The following is a 12,123-nucleotide window of genomic DNA, read 5'->3' as shown; positions in this document are numbered from 1 at the left end:
GTTCGTGAGACAATAACCAAGTCCCCGATGAATAAATCTGCTGGACCCGACGGACTCCCTGTAGAATTTTACAGAAAGTTCTGGTTTTTAATTGGTGACACGTTTACATGCATTGTCAATGAGATTTTTAACGAGCAGACGATACCTGCAGATTTTAAAGATAGCAAAATTGTACTTCTACCGAAAAACAAAGGGACGAAAAGTTTAAACAATTACCGCCCTATTTCACTTTTAAACTCTGACTACAAAATAGTATGCAGGATTTTAAAAAAGAGACTTTCCCCTCTGACCGACAAATTAATTAGTCAACATCAGTCATGTGCAGCAAATAGAAGTATTTTTAATACGATTTCTGAATATAGAGACATCATCGCCTTAGCATCGGTTTCTAATATCAAATGTGCTTTACTTTTTATAGATTTTACTAAGGCTTTCGACTCGGTGAATCACCGCTTCCTATTTGAGGTACTGACAAAAATGGGACTCGTCCACAAAACAGTTAATGTTATAAAAAACGTTGCTACTGGTCTGAACGCTAAATTAGCTGTCAACTGTCAGCTGACGCGGCAAATTCAAATAAACCGTGGCATCCCACAGGGAAGTCCATTATCTATGTTTTTGTTTGTTGTGTCGTTAGAGCCCTTTTTAAGAAGTGTTCATGAAAGGTTAAAGGGCATAACTATAACTGGCAGGAAAACTGTAGTGAGAGCCTATGCTGACGATGTTGGTGTCGTCATAAGAGGGCAAGATGATGTAATTCGACTAGGGGCCATTCTTCAAAACTACTGCCGCGCATCGGGTGCGACAACGAACGAAAATAAAAGTACAATCCTGGGAATGCGGGGTCTTGAACGGATACAAATCGATTGGGCGAAGTCAGTTACCACACATAAAACCCTGGGGACAATCCTGACGGCATGTCCAATGAGGATGACAGCCCTCAATTGGAAAGAGGTTTTAACAAAGATTCAAGGGGGACTTATTGAGAACTCACAACGACTTATGAACCAGGTTCAGAGGGTCAGGTTCATTAACTTATGCATTCTCTCAAAGGCATTCTATATGGCACAAGTTTTTCCCTTGCCGAAGTTGATAGCTCAGAAAATAATGTCGAGGGTTGCAAATTTCTTATGGAAGGGGGAAATCTTCAGGGTTAACCTAAGGACTGCGACTTTACATCCTAGAAATGGAGGCCTCGGACTGGTGGACATACGCAATAAAGCTTCTGCGCTTTTCATAAAAAGGTCTTTAAACATATTTCACGCCAACCCAGGCAGTATTACTACACAATTGTTTAAATGTGTCCAACCAGAAAGCCTTCAACCACCGGCAGACGTACAAAAAATTAACCCCCGACTGCGATACATTAGGATCTTATACACAGAATTGAGCTATGTTAACGAGAAACTCAGAACTTCACTGCACATTACAGCCAGAGATATCATGAGACAAAGACAACAATATGAAGGACAAAATAAAATTGCCACGAAATATATGAGTCACAACTGGGATGCAATTTGGGAGAATATTAGTTTTAACGGGCTCAATTCAGATGTGGTAACGGCATGGTACAAAGCCGTCAATAATATTGTCAGCACCAACGAGCGGCTTTATAAAATTGGGAAAGCTGAAACCCCCTTATGTCAGAAATGTAACCTAGTTGACACTGTGATTCATAGATTTACGTGTGCTGGAAATCTCAACAATTGGCATTGGCTCAGGAAAAGTCTTGCACTACTGCAACGAACGTCACCCAATTCCATTACTCCTATGGTGCTTTTCAGACCTGAAACTAAATATTACCCGAAAACCAAAAATAATGCAATACACTGGTTAATGGGACAGTTTGTCCATTACATTATCAATAAAATAGGTGGTGACGACGAAACGGAATTCAAGCTTTTTATGCAAATGGAGTACAGCCACATTCAGCAATATGCAGACCACAGGAAAATATATGGAAACATGTTGATCATTTTATTCGAACGAATAGGTGTTGGTTAAAGCGCACAGTCTAACACTAAATGTACTATTTTAGGGGTAATGAAGAAGTGAAGTATGAATCTACGTTCAAGATGAAGGAAATGCCTCTTCTTTTATCCATTCATGTTACGTCTGCCCCCCAATAAGTGTCTCATAAATGCTCGCTGTATATTGCAGTATAATCACATGTTTCTTAATCGAATGTCTGTTGACTGAAAACTCGAATGACGGCTTTGCAATGGGATCTCACCCCCAGATGTCGTACAATCAGTGCTCCTTACCACAATAAAGAGAGCAGGCGAAAAATAAAAAAAAAAAAAAAAAAAGTCGGTAGAGCGTCAGACTCTTAATCCCAGGTTTGTGGGTTCGAGCCAGACGCTGGGCGGAACGGAATTTTGTTCCGCTGCAGGTGTAAATTACCGTTTTTCTGATTAACGAGATTTAATGGAAATAGCAACTTTAAACTTTGCCTACGTCTCTGTCAGTCGCAAGGAAACTGTATTTGAAGGTGAAGGTGATTTTGTAGACATGTGTGAAAGACATGTTCTGAAAAGCAAGTGTTGTGGTTTGGAGAGCACATCGGTTACGTGTCAGATGTGTAGCCAAGCAGTAATTTGTCGCCATAGCTGCAAATATTAGCCGGTAATATGAAGTGTTGTCAGCTAAAGTCTGATGGTGCAGACGACCGTAAGGACGAAGTACCCAAGAGTACCGCTAGGCCGCGCCTCTTTAGCTCAGTGGTAGAGCACTGGTCTAATAAACCAGGGGTTGTAAGTTCCATCCTCACAGGAGAAAGATGAATTTTGGAAATCAGTTGCGCGTCGTGGCCGTATAGCAAACAGTACCTGTGATGACGAACAATTAGCGACAGGCGTTTTTTTAAGATTTACTCTCAGATGTGATTAAGGCGAATGGCGCAGATAAAGCATTTGCCAAAGCGGTACAGCATAAGGTGGGACGAGGCAGTCTGAATTACATTTTATAGATGTATTTCTCACATATCTCAGAGTCTCTCGCGATCTTCGTCGTCGTCGTCGTCGTCGTCGTCGTCGTCGTCGTCGTCGCCGCCGCCGCCGCTTCTGCAGAAGTAGCAAATGGCCATCGTAGCAAATGCGGCGAGGGACGGCCTGCCTTCGATTCCGAATGCACAAATTGTGTGGTCTTGTTTCTCAGTCTATATTTGGTCGGTCTCGTCAGAGGTTGAATGTAACGAATGGGTGGGAAAGAGCAAGGGGCAGCGGCTGTGTAGAACGAAAACACAAATCCTCAGGGGTGTGAGCGTTTCGAGATGAGTCGTATACATGTAAATGTTGATCGTCAGTGACCGTGTGGTCTAATGGATAAGGCGTCGGACTTCGTATCTGAAGATTACAGGTTCGAATGCTGTCACGCTTGTGTTTTTTCAGTTCTGAAAAAGAAACATACCGTTTTAATGTAGCAATTGAGCAGTACGAAACCGTCTGAATGTTGCTGTTGACCATTTTTTGCTTGGAGATGCTCTTGAGCTTGAAACACACACAGCAAGACCGGTGTTAACTAACGAAATGGTCGGCAGAGTGCCGACACCGCGAGTTTTGACTGACACTTGCACATCTAAAACAACGTCGGAAAGTAACTCGTTCGGCTTTTGAGTCACATAAAGTATGTGTGTTAATTTTGACGCCACTAGCTCAGCTTGTTGTCATGCAATTTCTTTGCCTCTCAGAAATGATTATGACATAAAAGTGAAGTACGTGACGAGTGTGACGTTAGGAAAACATTAGGCAGCATGGAGAGATTCTGTATGGGACCACCCAACCCAAACGAGTACTGTGTGACGTGCTACCCGGCAAGTATTCACCGAGGTAGCCGGCTATCTCAGTCGGTAGAGCGTCAGACTCTTAATCCCAGGGTTGTGGGTTCGAGCCAGACGCTGGGCGGAACGGAATTTTGTTCCGCTGCAGGTGTAAATCACCGTTTTTCAGATTAACGAGATTTAATGGAAATAGCAACTTTAAACTTTGCCTACGTCTCTGTCAGTCGCAAGGAAACTGTATTTGAAGGTGAAGGTGATTTTGTAGACATGTGTGAAAGACATGTTCTGAAAAGCAAGTGTTGTGGTTTGGAGAGCACATCGGTTACGTGTCAGATGTGTAGCCAAGCAGTAATTTGTCGCCATAGCTGCAAATATTAGCCGGTAATATGAAGTGTTGTCAGCTAAAGTCTGATGGTGCAGACGACCGTAAGGACGAAGTACCCAAGAGTACCGCTAGGCCGCGCCTCTTTAGCTCAGTGGTAGAGCACTGGTCTAATAAACCAGGGGTTGTGAGTTCCATCCTCACAGGAGAAAGATGAATTTTGGAAATCAGTTGCGCGTCGTGGCCGTATAGCAAACAGTACCTGTGATGACGAACAATTAGCGACAGGCGTTTTTTTAAGATTTACTCTCAGATGTGATTAAGGCGAATGGCGCAGATAAAGCATTTGCCAAAGCGGTACAGCATAAGGTGGGACGAGGCAGTATGAATTACATTTTATAGATGTATTTCTCACATATCTCAGAGTCTCTCGCGATCTTCGTCGTCGTCGTCGTCGTCGTCGTCGTCGCCGCCGCCGCTTCTGCAGAAGTAGCAAATGGCCATCGTAGCAAATGCGGCGAGGGACGGCCTGCCTTCGATTCCGAATGCACAAATTGTGTGGTCTTGTTTCTCAGTCTATATTTGGTCGGTCTCGTCAGAGGTTGAATGTAACGAATGGGTGGGAAAGAGCAAGGGGCAGCGGCTGTGTAGAACGAAAACACAAATCCTCAGGGGTGTGAGCGTTTCGAGATGAGTCGTATACATGTAAATGTTGATCGTCAGTGACCGTGTGGTCTAATGGATAAGGCGTCGGACTTAGTATCTGAAGATTACAGGTTCGAATGCTGTCACGCTTGTGTTTTTCCAGTTCTGAAAAAGAAACATACCGTTTTAATGTAGCAATTGAGCAGTACGAAACCGTCTGAATGTTGCTGTTGACCATTTTTTGCTTGGAGATGCTCTTGAGCTTGAAACACACACAGCAAGACCGGTGTTAACTAACGAAATGGTCGGCAGAGTGCCGACACCGCGAGTTTTGACTGACACTTGCACATCTAAAACAACGTCGGAAAGTAACTCGTTCGGCTTTTGAGTCACATAAAGTATGTGTGTTAATTTTGACGCCACTAGCTCAGCTTGTTGTCATGCAATTTCTTTGCCTCTCAGAAATGATTATGACATAAAAGTGAAGTACGTGACGAGTGTGACGTTAGGAAAACATTAGGCAGCATGGAGAGATTCTGTATGGGACCACCCAACCCAAACGAGTACTGTGTGACGTGCTACCCGGCAAGTATTCACCGAGGTAGCCGGCTATCTCAGTCGGTAGAGCGTCAGACTCTTAATCCCAGGGTTGTGGGTTCGAGCCAGACGCTGGGCGGAACGGAATTTTGTTCCGCTGCAGGTGTAAATTACCGTTTTTCTGATTAACGAGATTTAATGGAAATAGCAACTTTAAACTTTGCCTACGTCTCTGTCAGTCGCAAGGAAACTGTATTTGAAGGTGAAGGTGATTTTGTAGACATGTGTGAAAGACATGTTCTGAAAAGCAAGTGTTGTGGTTTGGAGAGCACATCGGTTACGTGTCAGATGTGTAGCCAAGCAGTAATTTGTCGCCATAGCTGCAAATATTAGCCGGTAATATGAAGTGTTGTCAGCTAAAGTCTGATGGTGCAGACGACCGTAAGGACGAAGTACCCAAGAGTACCGCTAGGCCGCGCCTCTTTAGCTCAGTGGTAGAGCACTGGTCTAATAAACCAGGGGTTGTAAGTTCCATCCTCACAGGAGAAAGATGAATTTTGGAAATCAGTTGCGCGTCGTGGCCGTATAGCAAACAGTACCTGTGATGACGAACAATTAGCGACAGGCGTTTTTTTAAGATTTACTCTCAGATGTGATTAAGGCGAATGGCGCAGATAAAGCATTTGCCAAAGCGGTACAGCATAAGGTAGGACGAGGCAGTCTGAATTACATTTTATAGATGTATTTCTCACATATCTCAGAGTCTCTCGCGATCTTCGTCGTCGTCGTCGTCGTCGTCGTCGCCGCCGCCGCTTCTGCAGAAGTAGCAAATGGCCATCGTAGCAAATGCGGCGAGGGACGGCCTGCCTTCGATTCCGAATGCACAAATTGTGTGGTCTTGTTTCTCAGTCTATATTTGGTCGGTCTCGTCAGAGGTTGAATGTAACGAATGGGTGGGAAAGAGCAAGGGGCAGCGGCTGTGTAGAACGAAAACACAAATCCTCAGGGGTGTGAGCGTTTCGAGATGAGTCGTATACATGTAAATGTTGATCGTCAGTGACCGTGTGGTCTAATGGATAAGGCGTCGGACTTCGTATCTGAAGATTACAGGTTCGAATGCTGTCACGCTTGTGTTTTTTCAGTTCTGAAAAAGAAACATACCGTTTTAATGTAGCAATTGAGCAGTACGAAACCGTCTGAATGTTGCTGTTGACCATTTTTTGCTTGGAGATGCTCTTGAGCTTGAAACACACACAGCAAGACCGGTGTTAACTAACGAAATGGTCGGCAGAGTGCCGACACCGCGAGTTTTGACTGACACTTGCACATCTAAAACAACGTCGGAAAGTAACTCGTTCGGCTTTTGAGTCACATAAAGTATGTGTGTTAATTTTGACGCCACTAGCTCAGCTTGTTGTCATGCAATTTCTTTGCCTCTCAGAAATGATTATGACATAAAAGTGAAGTACGTGACGAGTGTGACGTTAGGAAAACATTAGGCAGCATGGAGAGATTCTGTATGGGACCACCCAACCCAAACGAGTACTGTGTGACGTGCTACCCGGCAAGTATTCACCGAGGTAGCCGGCTATCTCAGTCGGTAGAGCGTCAGACTCTTAATCCCAGGGTTGTGGGTTCGAGCCAGACGCTGGGCGGAACGGAATTTTGTTCCGCTGCAGGTGTAAATCACCGTTTTTCAGATTAACGAGATTTAATGGAAATAGCAACTTTAAACTTTGCCTACGTCTCTGTCAGTCGCAAGGAAACTGTATTTGAAGGTGAAGGTGATTTTGTAGACATGTGTGAAAGACATGTTCTGAAAAGCAAGTGTTGTGGTTTGGAGAGCACATCGGTTACGTGTCAGATGTGTAGCCAAGCAGTAATTTGTCGCCATAGCTGCAAATATTAGCCGGTAATATGAAGTGTTGTCAGCTAAAGTCTGATGGTGCAGACGACCGTAAGGACGAAGTACCCAAGAGTACCGCTAGGCCGCGCCTCTTTAGCTCAGTGGTAGAGCACTGGTCTAATAAACCAGGGGTTGTGAGTTCCATCCTCACAGGAGAAAGATGAATTTTGGAAATCAGTTGCGCGTCGTGGCCGTATAGCAAACAGTACCTGTGATGACGAACAATTAGCGACAGGCGTTTTTTTAAGATTTACTCTCAGATGTGATTAAGGCGAATGGCGCAGATAAAGCATTTGCCAAAGCGGTACAGCATAAGGTGGGACGAGGCAGTATGAATTACATTTTATAGATGTATTTCTCACATATCTCAGAGTCTCTCGCGATCTTCGTCGTCGTCGTCGTCGTCGTCGTCGTCGCCGCCGCCGCTTCTGCAGAAGTAGCAAATGGCCATCGTAGCAAATGCGGCGAGGGACGGCCTGCCTTCGATTCCGAATGCACAAATTGTGTGGTCTTGTTTCTCAGTCTATATTTGGTCGGTCTCGTCAGAGGTTGAATGTAACGAATGGGTGGGAAAGAGCAAGGGGCAGCGGCTGTGTAGAACGAAAACACAAATCCTCAGGGGTGTGAGCGTTTCGAGATGAGTCGTATACATGTAAATGTTGATCGTCAGTGACCGTGTGGTCTAATGGATAAGGCGTCGGACTTAGTATCTGAAGATTACAGGTTCGAATGCTGTCACGCTTGTGTTTTTCCAGTTCTGAAAAAGAAACATACCGTTTTAATGTAGCAATTGAGCAGTACGAAACCGTCTGAATGTTGCTGTTGACCATTTTTTGCTTGGAGATGCTCTTGAGCTTGAAACACACACAGCAAGACCGGTGTTAACTAACGAAATGGTCGGCAGAGTGCCGACACCGCGAGTTTTGACTGACACTTGCACATCTAAAACAACGTCGGAAAGTAACTCGTTCGGCTTTTGAGTCACATAAAGTATGTGTGTTAATTTTGACGCCACTAGCTCAGCTTGTTGTCATGCAATTTCTTTGCCTCTCAGAAATGATTATGACATAAAAGTGAAGTACGTGACGAGTGTGACGTTAGGAAAACATTAGGCAGCATGGAGAGATTCTGTATGGGACCACCCAACCCAAACGAGTACTGTGTGACGTGCTACCCGGCAAGTATTCACCGAGGTAGCCGGCTATCTCAGTCGGTAGAGCGTCAGACTCTTAATCCCAGGGTTGTGGGTTCGAGCCAGACGCTGGGCGGAACGGAATTTTGTTCCGCTGCAGGTGTAAATTACCGTTTTTCTGATTAACGAGATTTAATGGAAATAGCAACTTTAAACTTTGCCTACGTCTCTGTCAGTCGCAAGGAAACTGTATTTGAAGGTGAAGGTGATTTTGTAGACATGTGTGAAAGACATGTTCTGAAAAGCAAGTGTTGTGGTTTGGAGAGCACATCGGTTACGTGTCAGATGTGTAGCCAAGCAGTAATTTGTCGCCATAGCTGCAAATATTAGCCGGTAATATGAAGTGTTGTCAGCTAAAGTCTGATGGTGCAGACGACCGTAAGGACGAAGTACCCAAGAGTACCGCTAGGCCGCGCCTCTTTAGCTCAGTGGTAGAGCACTGGTCTAATAAACCAGGGGTTGTAAGTTCCATCCTCACAGGAGAAAGATGAATTTTGGAAATCAGTTGCGCGTCGTGGCCGTATAGCAAACAGTACCTGTGATGACGAACAATTAGCGACAGGCGTTTTTTTAAGATTTACTCTCAGATGTGATTAAGGCGAATGGCGCAGATAAAGCATTTGCCAAAGCGGTACAGCATAAGGTAGGACGAGGCAGTCTGAATTACATTTTATAGATGTATTTCTCACATATCTCAGAGTCTCTCGCGATCTTCGTCGTCGTCGTCGTCGTCGTCGTCGCCGCCGCCGCTTCTGCAGAAGTAGCAAATGGCCATCGTAGCAAATGCGGCGAGGGACGGCCTGCCTTCGATTCCGAATGCACAAATTGTGTGGTCTTGTTTCTCAGTCTATATTTGGTCGGTCTCGTCAGAGGTTGAATGTAACGAATGGGTGGGAAAGAGCAAGGGGCAGCGGCTGTGTAGAACGAAAACACAAATCCTCAGGGGTGTGAGCGTTTCGAGATGAGTCGTATACATGTAAATGTTGATCGTCAGTGACCGTGTGGTCTAATGGATAAGGCGTCGGACTTCGTATCTGAAGATTACAGGTTCGAATGCTGTCACGCTTGTGTTTTTTCAGTTCTGAAAAAGAAACATACCGTTTTAATGTAGCAATTGAGCAGTACGAAACCGTCTGAATGTTGCTGTTGACCATTTTTTGCTTGGAGATGCTCTTGAGCTTGAAACACACACAGCAAGACCGGTGTTAACTAACGAAATGGTCGGCAGAGTGCCGACACCGCGAGTTTTGACTGACACTTGCACATCTAAAACAACGTCGGAAAGTAACTCGTTCGGCTTTTGAGTCACATAAAGTATGTGTGTTAATTTTGACGCCACTAGCTCAGCTTGTTGTCATGCAATTTCTTTGCCTCTCAGAAATGATTATGACATAAAAGTGAAGTACGTGACGAGTGTGACGTTAGGAAAACATTAGGCAGCATGGAGAGATTCTGTATGGGACCACCCAACCCAAACGAGTACTGTGTGACGTGCTACCCGGCAAGTATTCACCGAGGTAGCCGGCTATCTCAGTCGGTAGAGCGTCAGACTCTTAATCCCAGGGTTGTGGGTTCGAGCCAGACGCTGGGCGGAACGGAATTTTGTTCCGCTGCAGGTGTAAATCACCGTTTTTCAGATTAACGAGATTTAATGGAAATAGCAACTTTAAACTTTGCCTACGTCTCTGTCAGTCGCAAGGAAACTGTATTTGAAGGTGAAGGTGATTTTGTAGACATGTGTGAAAGACATGTTCTGAAAAGCAAGTGTTGTGGTTTGGAGAGCACATCGGTTACGTGTCAGATGTGTAGCCAAGCAGTAATTTGTCGCCATAGCTGCAAATATTAGCCGGTAATATGAAGTGTTGTCAGCTAAAGTCTGATGGTGCAGACGACCGTAAGGACGAAGTACCCAAGAGTACCGCTAGGCCGCGCCTCTTTAGCTCAGTGGTAGAGCACTGGTCTAATAAACCAGGGGTTGTGAGTTCCATCCTCACAGGAGAAAGATGAATTTTGGAAATCAGTTGCGCGTCGTGGCCGTATAGCAAACAGTACCTGTGATGACGAACAATTAGCGACAGGCGTTTTTTTAAGATTTACTCTCAGATGTGATTAAGGCGAATGGCGCAGATAAAGCATTTGCCAAAGCGGTACAGCATAAGGTGGGACGAGGCAGTATGAATTACATTTTATAGATGTATTTCTCACATATCTCAGAGTCTCTCGCGATCTTCGTCGTCGTCGTCGTCGTCGTCGTCGTCGTCGCCGCCGCCGCTTCTGCAGAAGTAGCAAATGGCCATCGTAGCAAATGCGGCGAGGGACGGCCTGCCTTCGATTCCGAATGCACAAATTGTGTGGTCTTGTTTCTCAGTCTATATTTGGTCGGTCTCGTCAGAGGTTGAATGTAACGAATGGGTGGGAAAGAGCAAGGGGCAGCGGCTGTGTAGAACGAAAACACAAATCCTCAGGGGTGTGAGCGTTTCGAGATGAGTCGTATACATGTAAATGTTGATCGTCAGTGACCGTGTGGTCTAATGGATAAGGCGTCGGACTTAGTATCTGAAGATTACAGGTTCGAATGCTGTCACGCTTGTGTTTTTCCAGTTCTGAAAAAGAAACATACCGTTTTAATGTAGCAATTGAGCAGTACGAAACCGTCTGAATGTTGCTGTTGACCATTTTTTGCTTGGAGATGCTCTTGAGCTTGAAACACACACAGCAAGACCGGTGTTAACTAACGAAATGGTCGGCAGAGTGCCGACACCGCGAGTTTTGACTGACACTTGCACATCTAAAACAACGTCGGAAAGTAACTCGTTCGGCTTTTGAGTCACATAAAGTATGTGTGTTAATTTTGACGCCACTAGCTCAGCTTGTTGTCATGCAATTTCTTTGCCTCTCAGAAATGATTATGACATAAAAGTGAAGTACGTGACGAGTGTGACGTTAGGAAAACATTAGGCAGCATGGAGAGATTCTGTATGGGACCACCCAACCCAAACGAGTACTGTGTGACGTGCTACCCGGCAAGTATTCACCGAGGTAGCCGGCTATCTCAGTCGGTAGAGCGTCAGACTCTTAATCCCAGGGTTGTGGGTTCGAGCCAGACGCTGGGCGGAACGGAATTTTGTTCCGCTGCAGGTGTAAATTACCGTTTTTCTGATTAACGAGATTTAATGGAAATAGCAACTTTAAACTTTGCCTACGTCTCTGTCAGTCGCAAGGAAACTGTATTTGAAGGTGAAGGTGATTTTGTAGACATGTGTGAAAGACATGTTCTGAAAAGCAAGTGTTGTGGTTTGGAGAGCACATCGGTTACGTGTCAGATGTGTAGCCAAGCAGTAATTTGTCGCCATAGCTGCAAATATTAGCCGGTAATATGAAGTGTTGTCAGCTAAAGTCTGATGGTGCAGACGACCGTAAGGACGAAGTACCCAAGAGTACCGCTAGGCCGCGCCTCTTTAGCTCAGTGGTAGAGCACTGGTCTAATAAACCAGGGGTTGTAAGTTCCATCCTCACAGGAGAAAGATGAATTTTGGAAATCAGTTGCGCGTCGTGGCCGTATAGCAAACAGTACCTGTGATGACGAACAATTAGCGACAGGCGTTTTTTTAAGATTTACTCTCAGATGTGATTAAGGCGAATGGCGCAGATAAAGCATTTGCCAAAGCGGTACAGCATAAGGTAGGACGAGGCAGTCTGAATTACATTTTATAGATGTATTTCTCACATATCTCAGAGTCTCT

At 44.9% G+C, this 12,123-nt stretch overlaps 3 non-coding genes across 3 annotated transcripts; all 3 read left to right on the top strand.

Moving 5' to 3' along the window:
* The first annotated feature begins 4,240 nt into the window (after positions 1-4,240).
* Positions 4,241-4,312, top strand: Trnai-aau (transfer RNA isoleucine (anticodon AAU)). The gene has a single exon. It is a non-coding gene; the product is annotated as a tRNA-Ile (tRNA).
* Positions 4,313-7,275: 2,963 nt separating this feature from the next.
* Trnai-aau (transfer RNA isoleucine (anticodon AAU)) lies at positions 7,276-7,347 on the top strand. Its single transcript has one exon. It is a non-coding gene; the product is annotated as a tRNA-Ile (tRNA).
* Positions 7,348-10,310: 2,963 nt separating this feature from the next.
* Trnai-aau (transfer RNA isoleucine (anticodon AAU)) lies at positions 10,311-10,382 on the top strand. The gene has a single exon. It is a non-coding gene; the product is annotated as a tRNA-Ile (tRNA).
* The last annotated feature ends 1,741 nt before the right edge of the window (positions 10,383-12,123 follow it).

This window comes from Schistocerca gregaria, unplaced genomic scaffold (genome assembly GCF_023897955.1).
Source record: "Schistocerca gregaria isolate iqSchGreg1 unplaced genomic scaffold, iqSchGreg1.2 ptg000285l, whole genome shotgun sequence".
Taxonomy (NCBI): Eukaryota; Metazoa; Arthropoda; class Insecta; order Orthoptera; family Acrididae; genus Schistocerca; species Schistocerca gregaria.
Note: the sequence above shows the minus strand (reverse complement) of the source record. Positions and strands in the feature narration are given on the sequence as shown.